At 33.5% G+C, this 19,974-nt stretch overlaps 1 protein-coding gene across 20 annotated transcripts in view; it reads right to left on the bottom strand.

The window, feature by feature from the left end:
- MBD5 (methyl-CpG binding domain protein 5) overlaps positions 1–19,974 on the bottom strand; it is a 435,973-nt gene that overhangs the window by 265,686 nt on the left and 150,313 nt on the right. For all 20 annotated transcript variants that reach the window (XM_025431590.3, XM_025431683.3, XM_025431701.3 and 17 more), the window contains exon 2: positions 5,355–5,448. The gene's annotated coding sequence lies outside the window, so the exon portion shown is untranslated. The remainder of the gene's footprint in view (positions 1–5,354; positions 5,449–19,974) is intronic.

Raw genomic sequence — 19,974 nt, 5'->3', positions numbered from 1 at the left:
ATGCAAATCAAAACTACAATGATATATTACCTCATACCTGTCAGAATGGCTAAAATCAAAAACACAAGAAACAACAGTGTTGACAAGGATTGGAGAAAAAGGAACCCTCTTGCACTTCTGATAGGAATGCAAACTGGTGTAGCCACTGTGGAAAACAGTATGGAAAAAATTAAAGATAGATTACCATGATCCCATAATTCTAATACTGGGTATTTATCCAAATACAAAAAAAAAAAAAAAACCAGACTATTTTGAAGATATGTGCATCCCTCCGTTTATTACAGCATTATTTACAATAGCTAACATATGGAAGCAGCCCAAGTGGCCATCTATGGATGAATAGCTAAAGATGATACGGTATATAAACACAATGAAATATTACTCAGCCATAAAAAGACTATCTTGCCATTTGCAAAAATATAGATGGATCTAGAGGGCATAATGCTAAGTGAAATAAACCAGTCAGAGAAAGACAAGTACCATATGATTTCACTCATATCTGTAATTTAAGAAACAAAGAAAAAAAGAGAAAACCTGAAAAATGACTCTTAAGTATAGAGAAACAACTGATGGTTATCAGAGGGGAGGTGGGTGGGAGGGAGAGTCAAGGGGTTTAAGAGTATATGATGAACACTGAAAATGTACAGAATTGTTGAATTACTATATTTTATACCTGAAACTAATATAACATTATATGTTAACTATACTGGAATTAAAATAATTTTTTTTAAGGAGCAAAAAAAGAAAAAAATACTATACTTATTTAAACATTGGTATATAAAGTAATGCTGATAGAAGACCTTGGTAAAATTTGTTGTCTTTAAAAACAGCAGCAAAGAGGGCATCCGGGTGGTTCAATGGTTCAGCATCTGCCTTCAGCTCAGGTTATGATATAGGGGTCCTGGGATCGAGTCCCACATCAGGCTCCCCGTGAGGAGCCTGCTTTGCCCTCTGCCTACATCTCTGCCTCTCTCTGTGTGTCTCTCATGAATAAATAAATAAAATCTTAAAAAAAATAAAAATAGCAGCAAAGAAAAAGAGAAAAATGGTAATAGTCTATTATTTAAACTAGATAATAGCAACATGATGGAATTAGGGAAGGGGAGAGAGACAACAGGATGTCGGAATGTATAAGAATCGTTTTAAGGAAGATCTATAAATACTAAGTTGTTATTTTTAAGTAAGAAAAGATTAAAAAGAAGATACAAAGTGTGTGTAAAAACAAATAATATGGTATAAACATTCAAATTTATCAAAAATTATAATTATTATATGTTTATTGACAGTTTCTTTTCTTGTTAGTGGGTCTATAAAATTCTTGGCTATAATCTCTATTCCTTTTTCTTTTTGTAAGTGGAAATTCCTTTAGTTTTCTTTTAATAATACATGGTTACGATAAAGTTTCAAATTCTGGAGATAAAGTGAAAATCTTCTAGAGTTAATTACAATTTGGTATATACTGTAAAGGACATTAGACCAGATGATCGCCTTTTTTTTTTTTTTTTAACCAACACTTACCTTCTCTTAACTTAAAATATCTTATTCTTTTGTTAAAATGTTTTCCTTTTCTATAAACTTGACACATGTAACCAGAAGTATGGCAACAGTTTTAGGAGATATAAGGAAATAAATTCAGGGCATGATTAACCTAAGTTTCTGTTTGTGGGACAGTAGAAAATTATTGGAGTACAGAATTAATTTAGGTACATGGCGGTGGGAGTTTAAGCAAGACTGGGCACATCAGAACCCACTGATCAGGGTTAAAGCACTGAATCCCTGGTCAGTTCAAAAGGCAGGTGGTGACCATTACATGGCTCAGGTAAATGTGTACACTGAGACTGTCTAGGTATTTCCTGAGGCAAAGGAAACTGAGTGAGCCTGGGCTATACATGCAGGTGGGAAGGCCATCAGGTGTTCTCAGTACCTTAGGGAGGAGACTGGAAGAAATAGAGGAAAAAATCTGAATAGATCAAAAAGCATTTAAAGACATAAATAGCATTCAAAGAAATCTCACATAAATCCTCAGAGCCAGATAGTTTTACATGAGTTTTAACACATATTAGAGAAATAGTAAATTCATATCTTGTAAAAATTTTCCAGAAAATACAAGAATAAAAGCTTCCCATCTTATTTTATTAGGTTAGTGCAATTGTAATTGCAAAATGAGGCAAGAAAAATGAAGAGAAAACAATTACAGCACATGTCACTTAAAAATGAAGATTCTAAAATCCTAAATAAAATATTTGCTAACCAAGGAAAATAACGTATTAAGAATAATACACCATGATCAAGTAGGATGTAAACTAGAAATGGAGGGAAGGTTTCACATTAGAAATTCTATTTATATAATTCACATTAATATACCATAGGATAAATGTCATATAATTATTTTAAAGATGCATAAAAAGCATACCAAGCTAGAAATAGAAGAACTTTATTAATTTAGTAAAGGCTATACATTAAAAACCTCAGCAAGCATTATACTTAAGAAATGAGAAACTAAATGCTTCCTCTTTAAGACTGAACATAAGATAAGGATGTGCCACTACTAACGTTCAACATACTTCCAGAGGAATTGATCAAAGGGATTAGAAAAATAAAAGTATGAGGATGGGAGAAGTAGAAAGAAAACTTCCATTATTGGAATTGAAATATGATCATCTATCTGGAAATAAGAACAACCTATTAAGAATTAGAGAGTTCAGCAATGTTGTTTCAAAATATCAGTACCATTTCTCTCCACAAACAACAGACATCAAGAAAATATTTTAATTAATATTTTAAAATACTGATGTCTACTCAAAGAGTATCATGCACAAAATTAAAAAGTTGAAAGAATGGAAGCAGATTTTTTTAATATCTAAAGCTAATAGGAAATGAAATGCTCTTAAAGAGCATTTATCAAAAGACAAGAACCTATGAAAAATAAAGAGTATGAAGAAGCAATTTCAGAAAAGGGAAGCCAAAGGCCAATTTAAATATGAAAACATATTCAGGGATCCCTGGGTGGCGCAGCGGTTTGGTGCCTGCCTTTGGCCCAGGGCGCGATCCTGGAGACCCGGGATTGAATCCCACATCGGGCTCCCGGTGCATGGAGCCTGCTTCTCCCTCTGCCTGTGTCTCTGCCTCTCTCTCTCTCTCTGTGACTGTCATGAATAAATAAATAAAATCTTTAAAAAAAAAAAAAAAGAAAAAGAAAACATATTCAAACTCATTACTGATAGGAGGAATTAAAATTAAAACAATAGGCTGTAAATTATGCATAGGAGATGGAAAATATTAGCAAGCTCGATAATGTCCAGGGTTGACAGAAATGAGAGAGTTACTGCTAGTGTGGACCAAAGTATTATTTGGTAGAGCAACTGGCAGGACTTGGTCAAATTAAGTATAAACATGTCTCCTATTACTCAGCAATTGTGCTCCTGAGTATACATCCCAAAGAAATCCTTGCAAAGTTCCATGATAAAACAAGCGTGGGTATATTCATCATAACAGTGTTTGTTGTGACAGAAAATCTGGGCGGCCATACTAGGAAATACAGGTCGTTAAAACATGGTAGCCACAAACTATGGAATACTATGCAGCACTTAGCAGCAGTGTACACATGACAACGTAAGTAAATGATAAGCACAAAAGGTTAAGCAAAATAAAATAGTAAGGAACAAAATGAGATACATAGCAAAATACCATATATGCATAATAAAATTTCATATACATAAAAAGGGGAAGGGGGCACAGTGGAGATATAATTAACACAAGCCCAATGAAAAGACCCATGAAGGTTCATAATATATTCTGTTTTATTTATTTGAAATTTTCGGTTTAAAATATTTAAAAACACATGTATATAAAACAATACTTATATTATGAAAAAATATATAACAAAAGAGAGTGTTTCAGTAGTTATTATAATGACAACCATATTAGAATGCTTCTCTATGGGTTAAGGTCAGGAGCATGGGACTAGAAACAAAAATAAAATAAAATATATAAATAAAATCAGTGCTTTGTGAGGACCAATGATGACAGTGTGCAATGAACTAAGGAGCATGTTTAGCTCTATTCTCTATGCAAAAGTTCCTTTAAAAAAAAAAAAGATTCCTTACAGCTATTTTTTTTTTTTTTTAATTGGAAGGATCTGGTTTTAGACTGTGGAGATGAAGGAACTACAAAAATAATTGTCTAATTATTATAATTCAGAAAACAATTGAATAGCTGTTCCAAGTAACCAACTCACCATATATAACTATAGAAATGAATTGGAAATAAATGTCATTTATATTTTCAAGATAAGTCATTTCTGACAATATTCATCACAAAAAACTAGCAAAATCAATAAGCTGCTACCCACAAATTAAGGAGAAAAAATAGACTCTAAAGTACTTGCACTCTAAAAAGATACAGCAAAAAAGAACAAAGGGAAAAAATTTCTGCACCAGAGGCTGTAAATTGTTTTATTTGGTTCACACAGTTGGCAAAAGTAGGTTTTTTTCACAGGCAAAATTTTGTGCGGATATTAAAAAATTAGGACTTCTCAAAATCCACATTTGATTCTTCCAAAAAAGTCATAAAATTAGATTTTATAGGCCTCTTATTTCTACCTCGAGAGGATTCTAGAGCTGAACAAAAGTGCCCCATTTACTGGTCACATATTCTCCGAGGCTGTATGTCTCTGCCTGACATACAACATTATTTAAAATACCTTTCTTGCATTTTGTGCTCCTCATATCTCACTCAAAATTTTACAAAATATATAAAAAAATTACTTAGTAATGTAAGCATGTAAGCAGTCATAGGAGGCATGAGCAGAGCATGTTAATTGAAAGGGTATGATGGGTCACAACAAATCTTTGGGGACTGAAGAAATAGTATAAAGAGGTTTGGTGAATAGACAGGGGTTTTTAGAGTGGTTAAAGAACAAGTTCCTTTTTTTTTTTTTTTTTAAAGAACAAGTTCCTAATGTAGTTAAGGAACTGATTAATGAATATAGTACATTAAGAAGAAAGTGCAGTAGATAGTAATTTTTGTTTAATTATTCTTTCAAATTAAACACTACTGAGCTTTGCTCACAGATTTAATGGAAGCTACTTCATTTCTTCTCCATTCTTCTTAATTGGTTTGCACACTTCTATAATAACACATCAATTTTACTAACTGCCTGTTATAAATGAAATATGATACTTCCTGTCAAGATAGTGTTAGGGCATAAAAATTTGTATATGAATATGAATAAATGTGGTTTTAGGGCTGCTTCGGTAGGACCAGCGATAGTGTACGGTTAGTAGGTCGAAGTACAGTCTGGAAATTCTATTCATTTAAATGAGATTATTTATGATGTTATATTTATTACTTACCTTGAGTGTCTATATTTTAAAGATCTTGTCTGTAAACCATATAACCTTCAAAATCTACTTCCCACACGCAGAAACTGATTTCCTCAAAAAGCATCTAAAAAAGAAAGAAGAAAATATGAATTTGAGGACATAAATATTGTTTCATTTATCTTAAATATAAAAGCAGATGTCAAAAAAAAAGCAGATGTCAAAATTATTCTTTATGACTTTAGTAAATTTGGACAAGGGGAGGTGTATCTCATAAGACATATTTTATATAAATAAACAGTAGTCAATGAGATTTTTTCCACCTAGAAGTATCAGAAAGTTCTGTGAAACATATATTTTGATCTATGTCATAAAATTTAGTACTTTCTACAGTACTAATTTTATCTGGCTACCTAGTTTCTATGACCATTTTTAAGAAATCTAATTTTAGGGACATCTGGGTGGCTCAGTTGGTTGGGCCTCCTACTCCTGATTTCAGCTCTGGTCGTTATTTCATACGAAATGTTTGAAACGTTTTTCTGGGTTGTGGGACTGAGCCCCAAATTGGACTCCCTGCTGAGCATGGAGCCAGCTTGGGATTCTCTCTTCCTTTCCCTCTGCGTTCCCCCTTCCTTCGACTCACACTTACTCTAAATCAATCATTGTAAAAAAGAAAATATATAAACTACATTGATTCTGACGTCCAACATGAACATATCCCTTCCCTAGAAAATATTTTCCTTATTCAAAATAGATCACAAAAAATATATTCTTGATTACATCTGAGTTGCATATAAATGCCATTATCATACAGATCAACTAATTAAATATTGTCTTCATAAAAATGGTCGATATCATTTAAACTACCCAATCAGTACTTTATACCAAACTAGGGAGACTCTGCAGAGGTCTTTTAAGAGAAATTGCTACTAATAGAGAATTAGGATTCTTTGCTAAAGAGAAAATGTTCTTTGCTAAAAGATTTTTATTCTGACTCTCCTTGGTTTTTAAACAAGCCTAAAACAAACAGTTAGGGAAATCGAATTTGGAGGCTAAAATACCATACCTTTAGTACGTGGTTGTGAGTACTATGGATTCCCAAACCAAATATCAATAATTTTTGGATTAAATAACATGATTATCCCTTTTGGCCATTAGTGTAGATCTCTCATTAGTTTCTAGTTGCAGCTGCATGTTAAAAACACTCAGGACTCTTTTAACTATACTGAGACTTGGTATATTTCTCAGATATTCTGATTTAATTCGTATGATGTGGGGCCAGGGCATAGGTATTTTTTTAAAACCACTAAGGAAGGATATCTGTTCTTCAGGTTAAGAAACAACCTCACTGCAGTTATTTGATTTAATTTCTATAAATCAATGAGTAACAAAAAAATACTGTCTACAGATATCTATGAAAACTACTGAATACTTGCTAATCTGACTACTAACAAGCATGACATAAATGGTGGTGGCTGCGAATCTCAAAGTACAATGCAGTTAAGGACCAAAGATACTACTTTAAAATGTAGATTCCTACCAGGTGTCATGTTGTAGACTCTGATTCAGAGAAATTAGGCTAAGGCCATGGATTCTCTATTTTTACAGACATCTCTGGTAATTATATAATGCAAAAGGTCTAAAGTCCCTATAAAACAGTACTATCAGAATTTATGAACACTACTACTAAATCTTCATTATTAGCATTTATAAAAATACATCTTGAGTTTTATTGTAAGATTACATTTCTAATCTTAAAAGAAATCCTGAGACGCTCAGGATAAGAAATAATATAAATAGGGCTTTAGCAATCAATCAATGTAGATAAGCTAAAATAATGTTTATGGATAATCTCTTTTCTAACTTGTGTATTCTCCTAATCAACAAAATACTGTGCCAAAAGAGAAAAACAAAGAGAGAATAGATTATATTCTGTAATGAAACTTTAACTTAAAACTACATATATAACTACAAACATGTCCTCAATGTCTCAGAATTAAAAATGTTTTGGCCCTAACTTAGCAGGGGGGGTGGGTAGGGCGTCGGGGGGGGGAGTTCTTCTATCATCATTTGCTCTAAGAGCAAAACTAAAAATTTTTTAAAGAAAAATCTTGAGTCATTTCCTTCAACACACACACTAACATAACTTACTAAAAATAACATGAAATAGGCTGTTAACATTTTAGCTTTGAAACTTCTTATAAACAGGTTCAGAAATACTTTGTAATAAACATAATATATTCATATGCACATATTCTTTAGATTCTTTCTGAAAAAGAAAAGTCTAATAAACAGAGATAAATATCCAAGTGTCTGCTATACATAATAAGGATGCTGATCTCAATAACTACTAGCCCTTTAAAGAAAACTATACTTATTTTCACTTACCTCCCTAGTATGGAGGTGCTCCTAATAAAGTATTCTTTCTACATGCATGTGCTACTAAAGACTTCAGGTTTTTCTATTAACTTAACATCAACCTTTAGTTTATGACTAAAGTTGATTCTTTTCCCAGACCTACTGCTGCTTAATAGTGAGTAAACAGCCATGGACTTCCCAAATGTCTTCCTGAACACGGAGCTATTCCACCTCTCAAATCTGCAGGATCGGACGCAAGTCGGCCTCTGGTTTACAGCTATGCAATGAAGTCCAATGCCTTTTGGCAAGTCTCATGATCTACTATTTGACCCCGGCTGCCTTTTGCTGTTTATCTCTCATCTCTTCATCAACCAAAACTTGGCTCAAATACTGCTTCCTCCTTGAAGGAAATTTCCATCAATCTGACACTAAAAGCTTTCTTCCTCTTTTGATTTCCAACACTAATTATTGAAAATTACTTAGGTAATTAATCAGATACTCACTTATGGTCCCTTATTTCTATCTTTTATTATTAAGATTTGGCATATTTGTTTTATTCCCTCAACTAAATTATAATTTCCCAGCAAGCCCTAGCCTGAAAGCATTTAATAAATATGTGATGATTTTATTTGTTGGTCTTCTCAGTAACTGAGTATAGCATTTTACAGCAATTGAGTGAGGCATCCAGCTTTTCTCTCTAGTATATTTTACAACAATTAGTGATTTAAAAATTGTAATTTCCCTATGCTGCAATAACTAGCCCAACTCTTTTGAGGATGCCACACCCAATTCTTTTAATGTCTCATGATCCAGGTAATTTTAGTCAACTGAGGGGCAATGGTGCAATAACTGTTGTTAATAGTAACAAATGAATTAACAAGAATGAACATTTTAAAAATTAAATTAGACTCTATTTAAATATACTTAACACAGCTGTTATAGGGAACAGGTTTAGTGTAGTTTCCTTAGGAAAACTATACTTTAATAAGAACCAATAACTTTGTAAATAACACAATATATTACAAAAGAATTCAATGTATACATATTACTCTTTAATAACTAAAAATACATGGATAATAAAGTGTCGGCAACTTTGTTTATTTAGTGCTAACACTTCTTTGAAATACAGTAATAAGAGCTAACATTTATTGATTTCTAAATTCTAACCATCATTAATTAATTTAATCTTTATAACAATCCTAAGAAGTACTATTATCATCTATGTATTATAGATAAGGAAATTGAGGAACAGAGAAATTAACTTGTCCAACATTTCACAGTTAACAACTGTCAGAGCTGGATTTCAAACGCATGCAGTCTACAATTACCTACGGTATTTCTTGAAGTCACTGTCCATTAAACTAAAATCTCCAGTAGCTCTGGAAGCCTTACTTAACATATCTTCATATAAATTTCTGTCTTTACACATTCCACCCTTTTACAAGGTTTATCAGGTTGCACACTCAAAGGAGAATGCCATGGGGGTTCACTTCCAACTCTTCCACAAAGAGGTAATTTCTAAGTCCTCGTTTAGTGCTACATACACTTTATTATTTTTGTACAATTTAAAGAATAAAGTCTCTGTACAATTTGCCTAATAAAGCATAATAAATACTAAGGTTTATCCTAAAAGCCTCAGTCTTGCTTTGAATCTAATGTTCTAGAAGCCTAATGACATTATGATTTATTAGGTATGGCCCTATGCTGGGATATAATATTTATGGTTTTAACTTATTAAAAATGTTTTTATGATAAACTAAACCTTCTTAAAACATTATTGCACTCCCAATTTTGAAATATGGAAGTTTTTACAGGAAGAAAACATGCTTTCTACTTCCCTGAGCTATGGGATGATATAAAAAAACCTAAACTTTTTTTTTTTTTCTTTTTTAAAGAGAAAGTATGAGCGTGGGGGGAAGGGCAAAGGACTGAGAAAAGAGAGACTCAAGCATGTTCCACACTCAGTGTGAAGCTCCATGAGGGACTTAATCCCAAGACTCTGAGATTATGACTTGAGCCAAAATCAAGAGTGGGACACACAACTGACTGAATCCCCCAAGCAGCCTCAAAATCTAAACTTTTATAGGTGATTGCTCTCATAGCATTAGCAAAATGCAATTCTGTAGACCTCAAGATCCCATTCTAATAGGTGACTTTAAAAAAAAAATCTATTTCACAAATTTCATATGTGGTTGAATGCAAAAAGATCACAGCAAAAAAAACAAAAAAACAAATAAACAAAACACGGAATAAAATAAAACCTTCCAGTCTTTTTTCCCAAAGAGTTAAAAATATATTTAGCTCTTGTCTGCTTGCTTATTTATTTGCCATGTCTACTCTTTTAAAGTTTCCAAATTTCTTCAGTATGACAAGAGTTCTAATCATGCAATCAAATGGAAGATTTATTTTCTCAATTGATTTTAGCATAGAGAATAATCTTAGCCCTAGTGTGTTCAAGCCATTGCTTACTACAGGTTAAATCCATTATAGCTTTATTTCAGATCACTTATTTAGTGCACCTTGCATAACTTTTATTTATGTTTTTAATGCAACTGTTCTATTTATGTTGAACAGCATAAAATTCCCTCATTGGATATGCTCCAGTCACTGTTAAAATGAAAAATAAAGAACCACAGGTAATTCTAAATTCTGCCCACCAAATTAGGCCTTGTCTTTAGCCCTCTTGCAACTTGTCCAGATGATCTGGCTTCAGTTAAGACACTATATTTAAAGTCCAAAGTAACTAAAGTTCTTTCATAAAAGTTGATAATAACCAGGCTATTCAAGGTATAATATAAATGACATTTATTATCATTAGAGAAAGAAAAGCAACCATTTTTGTTTCTTATCTTCTTTCTGCACCAGCATTCTCTAAAACTGTGTATCTGATCTAGACAGGGCATCTCTTTCACTGGAATAAATAATCAATTTGGTTTTCACAAAACCACCTTAATTACCTGTTATTTGGGAAATACCAGTGAGTGATTTCAGTGATATCTGAGTGATATGCAAACACCTTGAGAGCTAACCTTTTTGGACAGAAAGAATTATGCACACCATTTTGCCAAATATAGTACTGAGAACATGCATACTAATATTCTGGCAATAACAAATTTATTATGCCTGTTATCCCACTGGGCTGGTTGATAGACAATTAATGAGCTAATAGGGTTGGGACCTCGTAAGTGGGTTGGCAGCTCATTTATTAGTCTAATTCTATGTAGTTTTTCCCAACCTCAAAAATAAGGTTCTTGAAAACCATTATGGATTGAGAACTCAAGGTTGAGAAAATAAGTATGGTGTAGAGAAAGAAATCCAGGATTTGGAGATTGAAGTCTTGTGGATATCAAGGTCTAGGTTAATAGATTACATTCAATAAAACAAAGACATTTTAAAGAAATCTTTTCCATTTATTCTTTCATGCACCAGAACTTTTCAAGGATTTCCTCTATGGCAGTATTATAGAAATAAACTGTAAAACTATTCTATATAGTTTTATGATATTTTGTAAAGCTATTTTACTTTTGGAAATGATAAATATACCAGTGACCTTGCTCTCTGCCTTGCTCTGAATGCTGGCACTGTTAAAATTTATGACTAGGATGATATTGATGCTATCATTGTATCTTCTCAGGTTCTGATTCTTGCCTCTCTGACTCCTGACTCAGTAGTCTCTCCTAGACTTTTATAGCAGTTTATCCCCGTTATCTTTCTCACAGCATCTTCAGAAACCGCTACCACTGACATCACCTCCATTTTCTTTGTAAAAGCATCACAACGGAAAAAAAAAAGGAAGAAAAGCAACAGTGATTAACTACTGCTAATTTCAGTGTTCAAGATTGTGCTAAAAACACACAGGAGTATCTTGGAGATATTGAAGATTTGTTTCCAGATCACCATAATAAAGCAAATATTATAATAAAGTGAGTCAATTGAACTTTTGGGTTCCCCAGAGCATATAAATGTTATGTCTATCTATACTATATATAGTCTATTCAGTGTGCAATAGCTTTATGTCTAAACAATGTACATACCTTAATTAAAAACCCATATTGCTAAAAAATGCTATTATCTGAGCTTTCGACAAGTCATAACCACTGATCACCATAACAAATGTAATAATAATGAAAAAGTTTGAAATATTGCAAGAACCACCAAAATGTGACACAAAGAAAGAAAGTGAGCAAATGTTATTGGAAAAATGGCACTGAGAGACTTGCCCAATGCAGGGTTGCCACAAACCTTCAATGTATAAAAGAAAAAAAAAGTAAAAACAAAAAAGAAAAAGAAAAAAAAAGTAATATCCATTAAGTACAATAAAATGACATAAGGTGGTAGGTAGAATTACTGGACAAGAAATGAGTATATCAAAGGAGAAATTTCAGCATCAGAAGGTGCTTAAATTCCTTCCAAAACATGGCAACCTTGAAGGTCCCTTCCAAATTCATGATTCTAGGAATCTGATTAAGAATCATAAGGAATTTTATGGGCAAACAAAAGAATGCTTTGGGGGGAAAAAAAAAAAAGCATTCACAAGTCAAAAACCAAAGTTGTACTGCCCCCTTTTGGAGGGAGACTACAGAAATTCATAAACATTTAACAGGACGTCATTACTATTTTTCAATTCTAAAGCAGGATAGTAAAATACAGGCATTAGTTGTATCAATCAGCAATTTATTTCTTAACATATTTAACTAACCCCAATGTTTATTTTATTATTTTTTAAATATTTTATTTATTTATTCATGAGAGACACACAGAGAGAGGCAGAGACACAGGCAGAGGGAGATGCAGGCTCCATGCAGGGAGCCTAATGCCGGACTCGATCCTGAGACTCCAGGACCATGCCCTGGGCCAAAGGCAGGCACTAACCCGCTGAGCCACTCAGGTGTCCCCTAACCCCAGTGTTTAAACAAACAAAATAATATAAATTGCTGGGAGGCCAACAGAAGAACAAAACAAAATATTTGGAAGTGATACTGAAATTCATGACACGCAGTGAAAAATTCCAAAAGAACTGAATTTAGCCCAACAACAACAAAAAATGTTTCTGTTAATGATGCAACAGAAAATGGGTCCATAACCCTGTGTGTGTGTGTTTGAGAGAGAGAGAGAGACTATTGCTTTTGTACACAACAATCAGAGGTCTTTAAAGTAGTTTCACATAGTTTCAAGTATTTAACATTTTGAGGTATTTGATACATAAGACACTAAACCCCAAAGGAAAACACTATTCTAAAGATCGATTTCATGAAACGTTCATAAACCTACTTCAATACCCAAAAAGAAATCCAGATCCAAATATAAAACATAATGCTTTATTTATGTGGTGAAAATGAAGATAACAGCCCTAAAAGTGACTCCACTAAAATGAGCTAATCAAACTATTAGAATGTTGTAGGAGGTTAAGTAGAAAATACTGAATCAGAACTGAGAGAAAATCTTTTTAGAAGATGTTCTGTGCATAAAACAAAAGAAAATCATGTTAGCTAAAAATTTAAGAAAATATATACACTTATTAATTAGTACTTGTTAATTAAGACTAATTTAAAAGAAAACTAATTAAGGAGAAGATTTATTTAAATTAACTTATACAAAAATTTTAAATATAATTTTTTAAATATGTGCATAAAGACTAAAAACTGTTCTTATAAGATTCTTAATATAAGTGGCTTCAAAATGCAGCCATATATTATTAAAATCATCATATAAACTCTTACAGAAAACATCAAATTTATGCTATAAGATTTTTTAAATGTTCGATGATATGGAAATACACTCCCTCCAGTATTTATGGTGTTGATAATATAAAGTATGATCTTTTTATATAATGCATACTGTAGCCAAAGTAACTTTTCAAATTATCAACAAAACAAAATAAAACAACCCTCCAAAATGAGGGGTCCTCATTAATGGAAATAAATCCTCCTGTATTATCCTAAGGGAAGAGACGCTAGCCAGAACTAACTGAAAAAAAAAAAAAAAAAGCAATAAGTAGTTGCACCTTGGGAAAATCAAATTCTACTATGATTTCCAACAAAAACAAAAATATATCAGAGAAAAATATTAGAACCCTGTGCAAGGAGGTGAAATCCTCACATGTCAACACATGGAAATAATTAAATGACAAGCAGGGAAAATGCAAATAAATGCACAGAAGAGTAGGAGTATCATCCTTAGTGATGTCTGAAAAGGAAGTTAATGTGACTGGGGACTATCAAAGTCACCAGTGAGTGTTTGGGGGAAACATCAGTCTCTGGCTTTCTGCATTTTTTTGGTGCAGGCACTCATAGCAGCAAAAGAAACCATATTACATGAGAAATTTTATGAGCCAGTAGTAATGCCTGATTTTATGATGTCTGGAAACAGCTTTTACCAAAAGAGAACAATATTTCAAATCCTACCAAGATCAGTTCAGTATTATGCCAACCTGCCAAATAATGAAGAGTTTTATTAAAGAAAATAACACATTGACACAGGAATAAAATCTTATAAAGGGAAAAAGATGTCTGGATTACACAAATTACCTCCAGGAGTAAACAAAGATGGGGTCATTATTGACCGAGAGATAATTGAGAATCAAAAAAAAAAAAAAATGAAATCTAACTAGGAGCAAGTGCAAACAAAAAGAGCTTGAGTCACTCCTGTTTATTAGAGATTTTTCATGTATAGAGGGTTGCCTTGTCAAGTTTCTTTTTCGAGATATACAAAAGATAAATGGAATATCATTTTAGATCTTTCAAAGATTACAAGAATTAATATTGTGAAAATGTCTATGCTACCCAGGGCAATGTACACGTTCAATGCAATCCCTATCAAAATACCACGGACTTTCTTCAGAGAGTTGGAACAAATAATCTTAAGATTTGTGTGGAATCAGAAAAGACCCCGAATGGCCAGGGGAATATTGAAAAGGAAAATCAGAACCAGGGGCATCGCAATGTCGGATTTCAAGCTGTACTACATAAAGCTGTGATCCTCAAGACAGCGTGGTACTGGCACAAAAACAGACACATAGATCAATGGAACAGAAAAGAGAACCCAGAAATGGGCCCTCAACTCTATGGTCAACTAATATTCGACAAAGCAGGAAAGACTATCTATCCACTGGAAAGAGGACAGTGTCTTCAATAAATGGTGCTAGGAAAATTGGACATCCACATGCAGAAGAATGAAACTAGACCATTCTCTTACCCCAGACACAAAGATAAACTCAAAATGGATGAAAGATCTAAATGTGAGACAAGAATCCATCAGAATCCTAGAGGAAAACACAGGCAACACCCTTTTTTGAACTTGGCCACAACAACTTCTTGCAAGATACATCTATGAAGGCAAGGGAAACAAAAGCAAAAATGAACTATTGGGACTTAAAAAGCTTCTGCACAGCAAAAGAAACAGTCAACAAAACTAACAGACAATCTACAGAGTGGGAGAAGATATTTGCAAATGACCTATCAGATAAAGGGCTAGTTTCCAAGATCTATAAAGAACTTATTAAACTCAGCAGTAAAGAAACAAACAATCCAATCATGAAATGGGCAAAAGACATGAACAGAAATCTCAAAGAGGAAGACACAGACATGGCCAACATGCACATGAGAAAATGCTCCGCATCACTTGCCATTAGGGAAACACAAACCAAAACCACAATGAGATACCACCTCACACCAGTGAGAATGGGGAAAATTAACAAGACAGGAAATAACAAATGTTGGAGAAGATGTGGAGAAAGGGGAGCCCTCCTGCACTGTTGGTGGGAATGTGACCTGGTGCAGCCACTCTGGAAAACAGTGTGGAGTTTCCTCAAAGAGTTAAAAATAGACCTGCCCTATGACCCAGCAATTGCACTGCTGGGGATTTACCCCAAAGATACAGATGCAGTGAAATGGCAGGACACCTGCACCCCGATGTTTATAGCAGCAATGTCCACAATAGCCAAACTGTGGAAGGAGCCTCGGTGTCCATCGAAAGATGATGGATAAAGAAGATGTGGTTTATGTATACAATGGAATATTCCTCAGCCATTAGAAACGACAAATACCCACCATTTGCTTCAACGTGGATAGAACTGGAGGGTATTATGCTGAGTGAAGTAAGTCAATCGAAGAAGGACAAACATTATATGGTCTCATTCATCTGGGGAATATAAAACATAGCGAAAGGGGAATAAAGGGGAAAGGAGAGAAAATAAGTGGGAAATATCAGTGAGGGTGACAGAGCATGAGAGACTCCTAACTCTGGGAAACGAACAAGGGGTAGTGGGAAAGGGAGGTGGGCGGGGGGATAGGGTGACTGGGTGATGGGCACTGAGGGGGGCACTTGACGGGATGGGCACTCAGTGTTATATGTTGGCAAATAGAACTCCAATAAAAAATATACAAAAAAATCTTTCCAAGATAACAAATAAAAAACTATGCATATAAAATGCAAAGAATTTCCAGAGATTTGCTCCATCTTCTCAGTTTATAATGCACTAAAATGACTATGCAGAAAAAGAACTACTTAAACGTTTAAACCACGACATTATAGGTCATTGTGTTCTGTAAGAGTGATTTGAGTCTTAATATCATCTCTCTCGTAAAGCTTCAAATGCTATTTAAAATTAATCAAATATTAAATGTTCCCTATATTGCTGGCATTTATAAGGCTGTGATTTTTCTGATGATTCCTTAGTACCGAGAATATAGTTGTAGATACCACTGTAGATGTAGATACAATAAAATGTACCATATATATATATAAAAGTAAATATAATATATAATTTTAGCTTGGTATAGTGAACTGCAAATCAGTGCACGCATGGAAGTAAAACTTAGTATGTTCAGTAAAAGTTAAATATAAAACATTTAAAAATACCTATTGATGGGCTGATTATAACAGAGCAACTAAAGCAAAAAATGAAATATTCAGTTGATTCATATAGAAAAGAAAAACAAACTATCTCAATACGTTGGGATGCCTCTCTTTTGGACTGAATCAGGTGAAATTATTTTATTGTTCAAAAAACACTGAATATTGGGAATTTCATATGGTTTAGACAAAAACATTAGAGTTAACATATTTAATTCATTTAATTCTGTGAAATATTGCAATACAAACCAAGAATCAATGTATTCATTGACTAACATCTTGTATTTCAAATAATTTTACTACCACACAAAAAAGTTGAAAAAGGAGTAAACACTATTAGTGATTTCTGTTGCTCCCAGATTATTAAATTAAGAGATTAGGTACTTAGCAAATTTGAGCATACACTAGGTAGATTATTATGTATAGAAAATTATCACTGTTTTATTTTTCTTGGATGTGGAAAGAAGATGTAATAAGAGAAAGGCTATAAATGAGAGTAAATTTACATTTAGAAGAGAAGGAAACCAATGAAGTCCTTTATGATATTTACAATTTGGCAAAGTACTGTAAGGTGCAAACTTCTTTTACCATATTACTGCAAGTTCATAATTTAAAGTAATGGTTGGCTATAAACGAAGGCAATCTATGTTAACTGGCGATTGATCAGTCAATCAATGTTACTGAAAAAGGATCATATATTTATGTAATAATAATTCATCATTGTTTCAACAAAGGAATTCTCAATTTTGCCTGATCCTAAAAATGTGTCTTAAAAAAAACAACAGCAAAACCAAAACTTAATATAGTGTTTAAATTTTTATATACCTAATTGTAACTTTAGGTGTATCGAAATTACGTACTTTGATATATCTAAGGTTTGGTCAGAATGAAGAGTGTGACTGTACCAGTTAAAATACTTAATAGTAAAAGGCTTCCATACTTATTAGAAAATGGCCACTGCTCCCCATTCCACCTATCCTCTTCTTTACGAACCTCACCCCCACCAAGAAGACTTTTTCGAGTTCTAATCTCTAAGGAGATAACACCCAGTAGAACAAGGGATCCACTCAAAATAGTCAGTGCCTAAGCCATACCAGTTGTTATACGTTTCAAATCTCGCCTCTATTAATAAAACAGGGATAGTTGCAGAAGCTTTGTGTTTGAGGTCTGTCAATGTTATTATAATAGTTGTACTACCTGAGTAAGTCACTGGACCTTAGTGAAATTCCAACTTCCTTTTTTGAAATAGTTATTACTAAGTACTTAGTAGAGCTGATTGTGGAGTGTGTGAAATTACATGAAGTGACTATTAGCAATGGTAGGCATTACTCTCCTCTCATCTTACTAGAAATATAGTAAAGTTAACCCTTGAACAACAAAGGGTTAGGGGTGCCAACCCTGCATGCTGTCAAAAATCCACATATAATGCTTGACTCCCCCAAAACTTAACTACAATTAGCCTGCTGTTGACCAGAAGCCTTACTGACACCATGAACAGTTGATTCACACAAATTTTTTGTTATTACAATAAAGCAAGCTAGAGGAAAGAAAATGTTACTAAGAATATCATAAGGAAGAGAACATACATTTATAGTACTGAATTTATTGGGGAAAAAAAACCCTGCATAGAAATGGACCCACACAGTTCAAATCTGGGTTGTTCCAAGGTCAGCTGCAAATACTACATGGGAAAATAAGCAAAAACTACAGTCCTTCACTCACAAATGGGCCACATTTCAAACACTCATTTTGAAGCTGGTAGTTTAGTAATTAGAAGGCATTTTCCTGACAATGTTCCTTATACAAAAGTAGTAATGTATCTCAGCAATTTTATAAATTCATATTTCATCTATAATATACTGTTTTCATACATGGAAAAAAACCTTATTGAGTATTCATATATGCCAGGCACTATTCTAAGAATTTTACATTTAAGTTACTTAATCCTCAAAACAACCTTATGGAATAGTATGCTCTTACCACGCTCACTTAACAAATGAGGAAATCTAGACAGAGAGGTAAAGTAACGTGCTCTAGGTTGTATTTGCTAGTAAGTGGCAGAGCCAGGATTTATCCTATACAACCGGGCTCAAGAGCCTACGTTCCTGATCACTGTATTTTCTTTGGAGTTATTTGAATCATAAAACATATAAACACTTATAAAAATCAAAACATTAAGAAAAATTACGTGGTAGTTTCTCAACTTGTGATAGAAATTGATCAAATTGAGCAAAAGAAGAAAAAAAATATACTGAATTAATCTTGCATACTGGTGACTTGAAAAGCAGCCTGAGAGAGATTTGTGGAGATACTGTCAAAGACTTAAATGCCACTATCCTTGCTTCTTCATCTTAGCTAAAGCTCCTGAGTTACCTTTCCTTCCCTTTCCTTAGTTGCATATCTATCTTTCAGAGTGTCTTTTTAATTAATTATTTTTAAAGATTTTATTTATTTATTCATGAGAGACACAGAGAGAAGGACAGAGAAATAGGCAGACGGAGAAGCAGGTTCCCCGCAGGGAGCCCGATGTGGGACTCAATCTCAGGAAGGACCCCGGGATTAGGACCTGATGGAGGCAGATGTTCAACTGCTGAGTCACCCAGGTGCCCAGAATGTCTTTCTAAAAGACATTTTGCAAATCAGCCCAAGGCCAACCGGTATTGACCTGGGTTCCCAACTCTGGATTATCGACAATGACCAGGCTCTTGTTTGGCATTTTCCCAAAGATCAAGAGAATGGGCATATTTGTGCCAAGGAGAGTAAGTTCAGCTACTGCCCAACTCCCATCTTCTTCAGACTACATCGAGAACTTCCTTTTATACTTTAGACTCCTCTGAATTCTTCCTGTGACAATTTCTGGTTTTGAAAGCTTGTTCTTTAAATTCAATTTTTGGTGTGCTAAAATGGTTTCCAGCTAATGCTCTTGGTACTATTTTAGATAGTTCGTAATATTTTCATTTGAGCTTTCTGTTATATTTTACTTTTAGTATCAAGGTGACTGTTAAATATTTTATTTGCTTATTTGGTATGCTAAATGCTCTGAATACTACTTCGCAGTATCTTAGAATCATATTACTTTACTATTTCATTTTTAATTCGTTAGCATTTTAGGTATCCCTAAATATTTATACTTGAGCATATTAGTAAGATTTTAGTTTAGACTATAGGTCTCACTAAATTTTTTTGTTGGAATTACATTTAACTTTTTGGTTAAAATGCATTTTTTTTCAACTTCCATTTTTTTTTTAAAGATTTTATTTATTTATTCATGACAGAGAGAGAGGCAGAGACACAGGCAGAGGGAGAAGCAAGTTCTCTACAGAGAGCCTAATGTGGAACTTGATCCTAGGACCCTGGGATCATGACCTGAGCCAAAGGCAACCACTAAGCCACTCACATGTCCCCCTACTTCTATTGTTAAGACTTTACTATATATATTGAC

This window comes from Canis lupus, chromosome 19, assembly GCF_003254725.2.
Source record: "Canis lupus dingo isolate Sandy chromosome 19, ASM325472v2, whole genome shotgun sequence".
In the NCBI taxonomy this organism is placed as follows: domain Eukaryota; kingdom Metazoa; phylum Chordata; class Mammalia; order Carnivora; family Canidae; genus Canis; species Canis lupus.
This window is presented reverse-complemented; position numbering and strand designations above follow the sequence as displayed.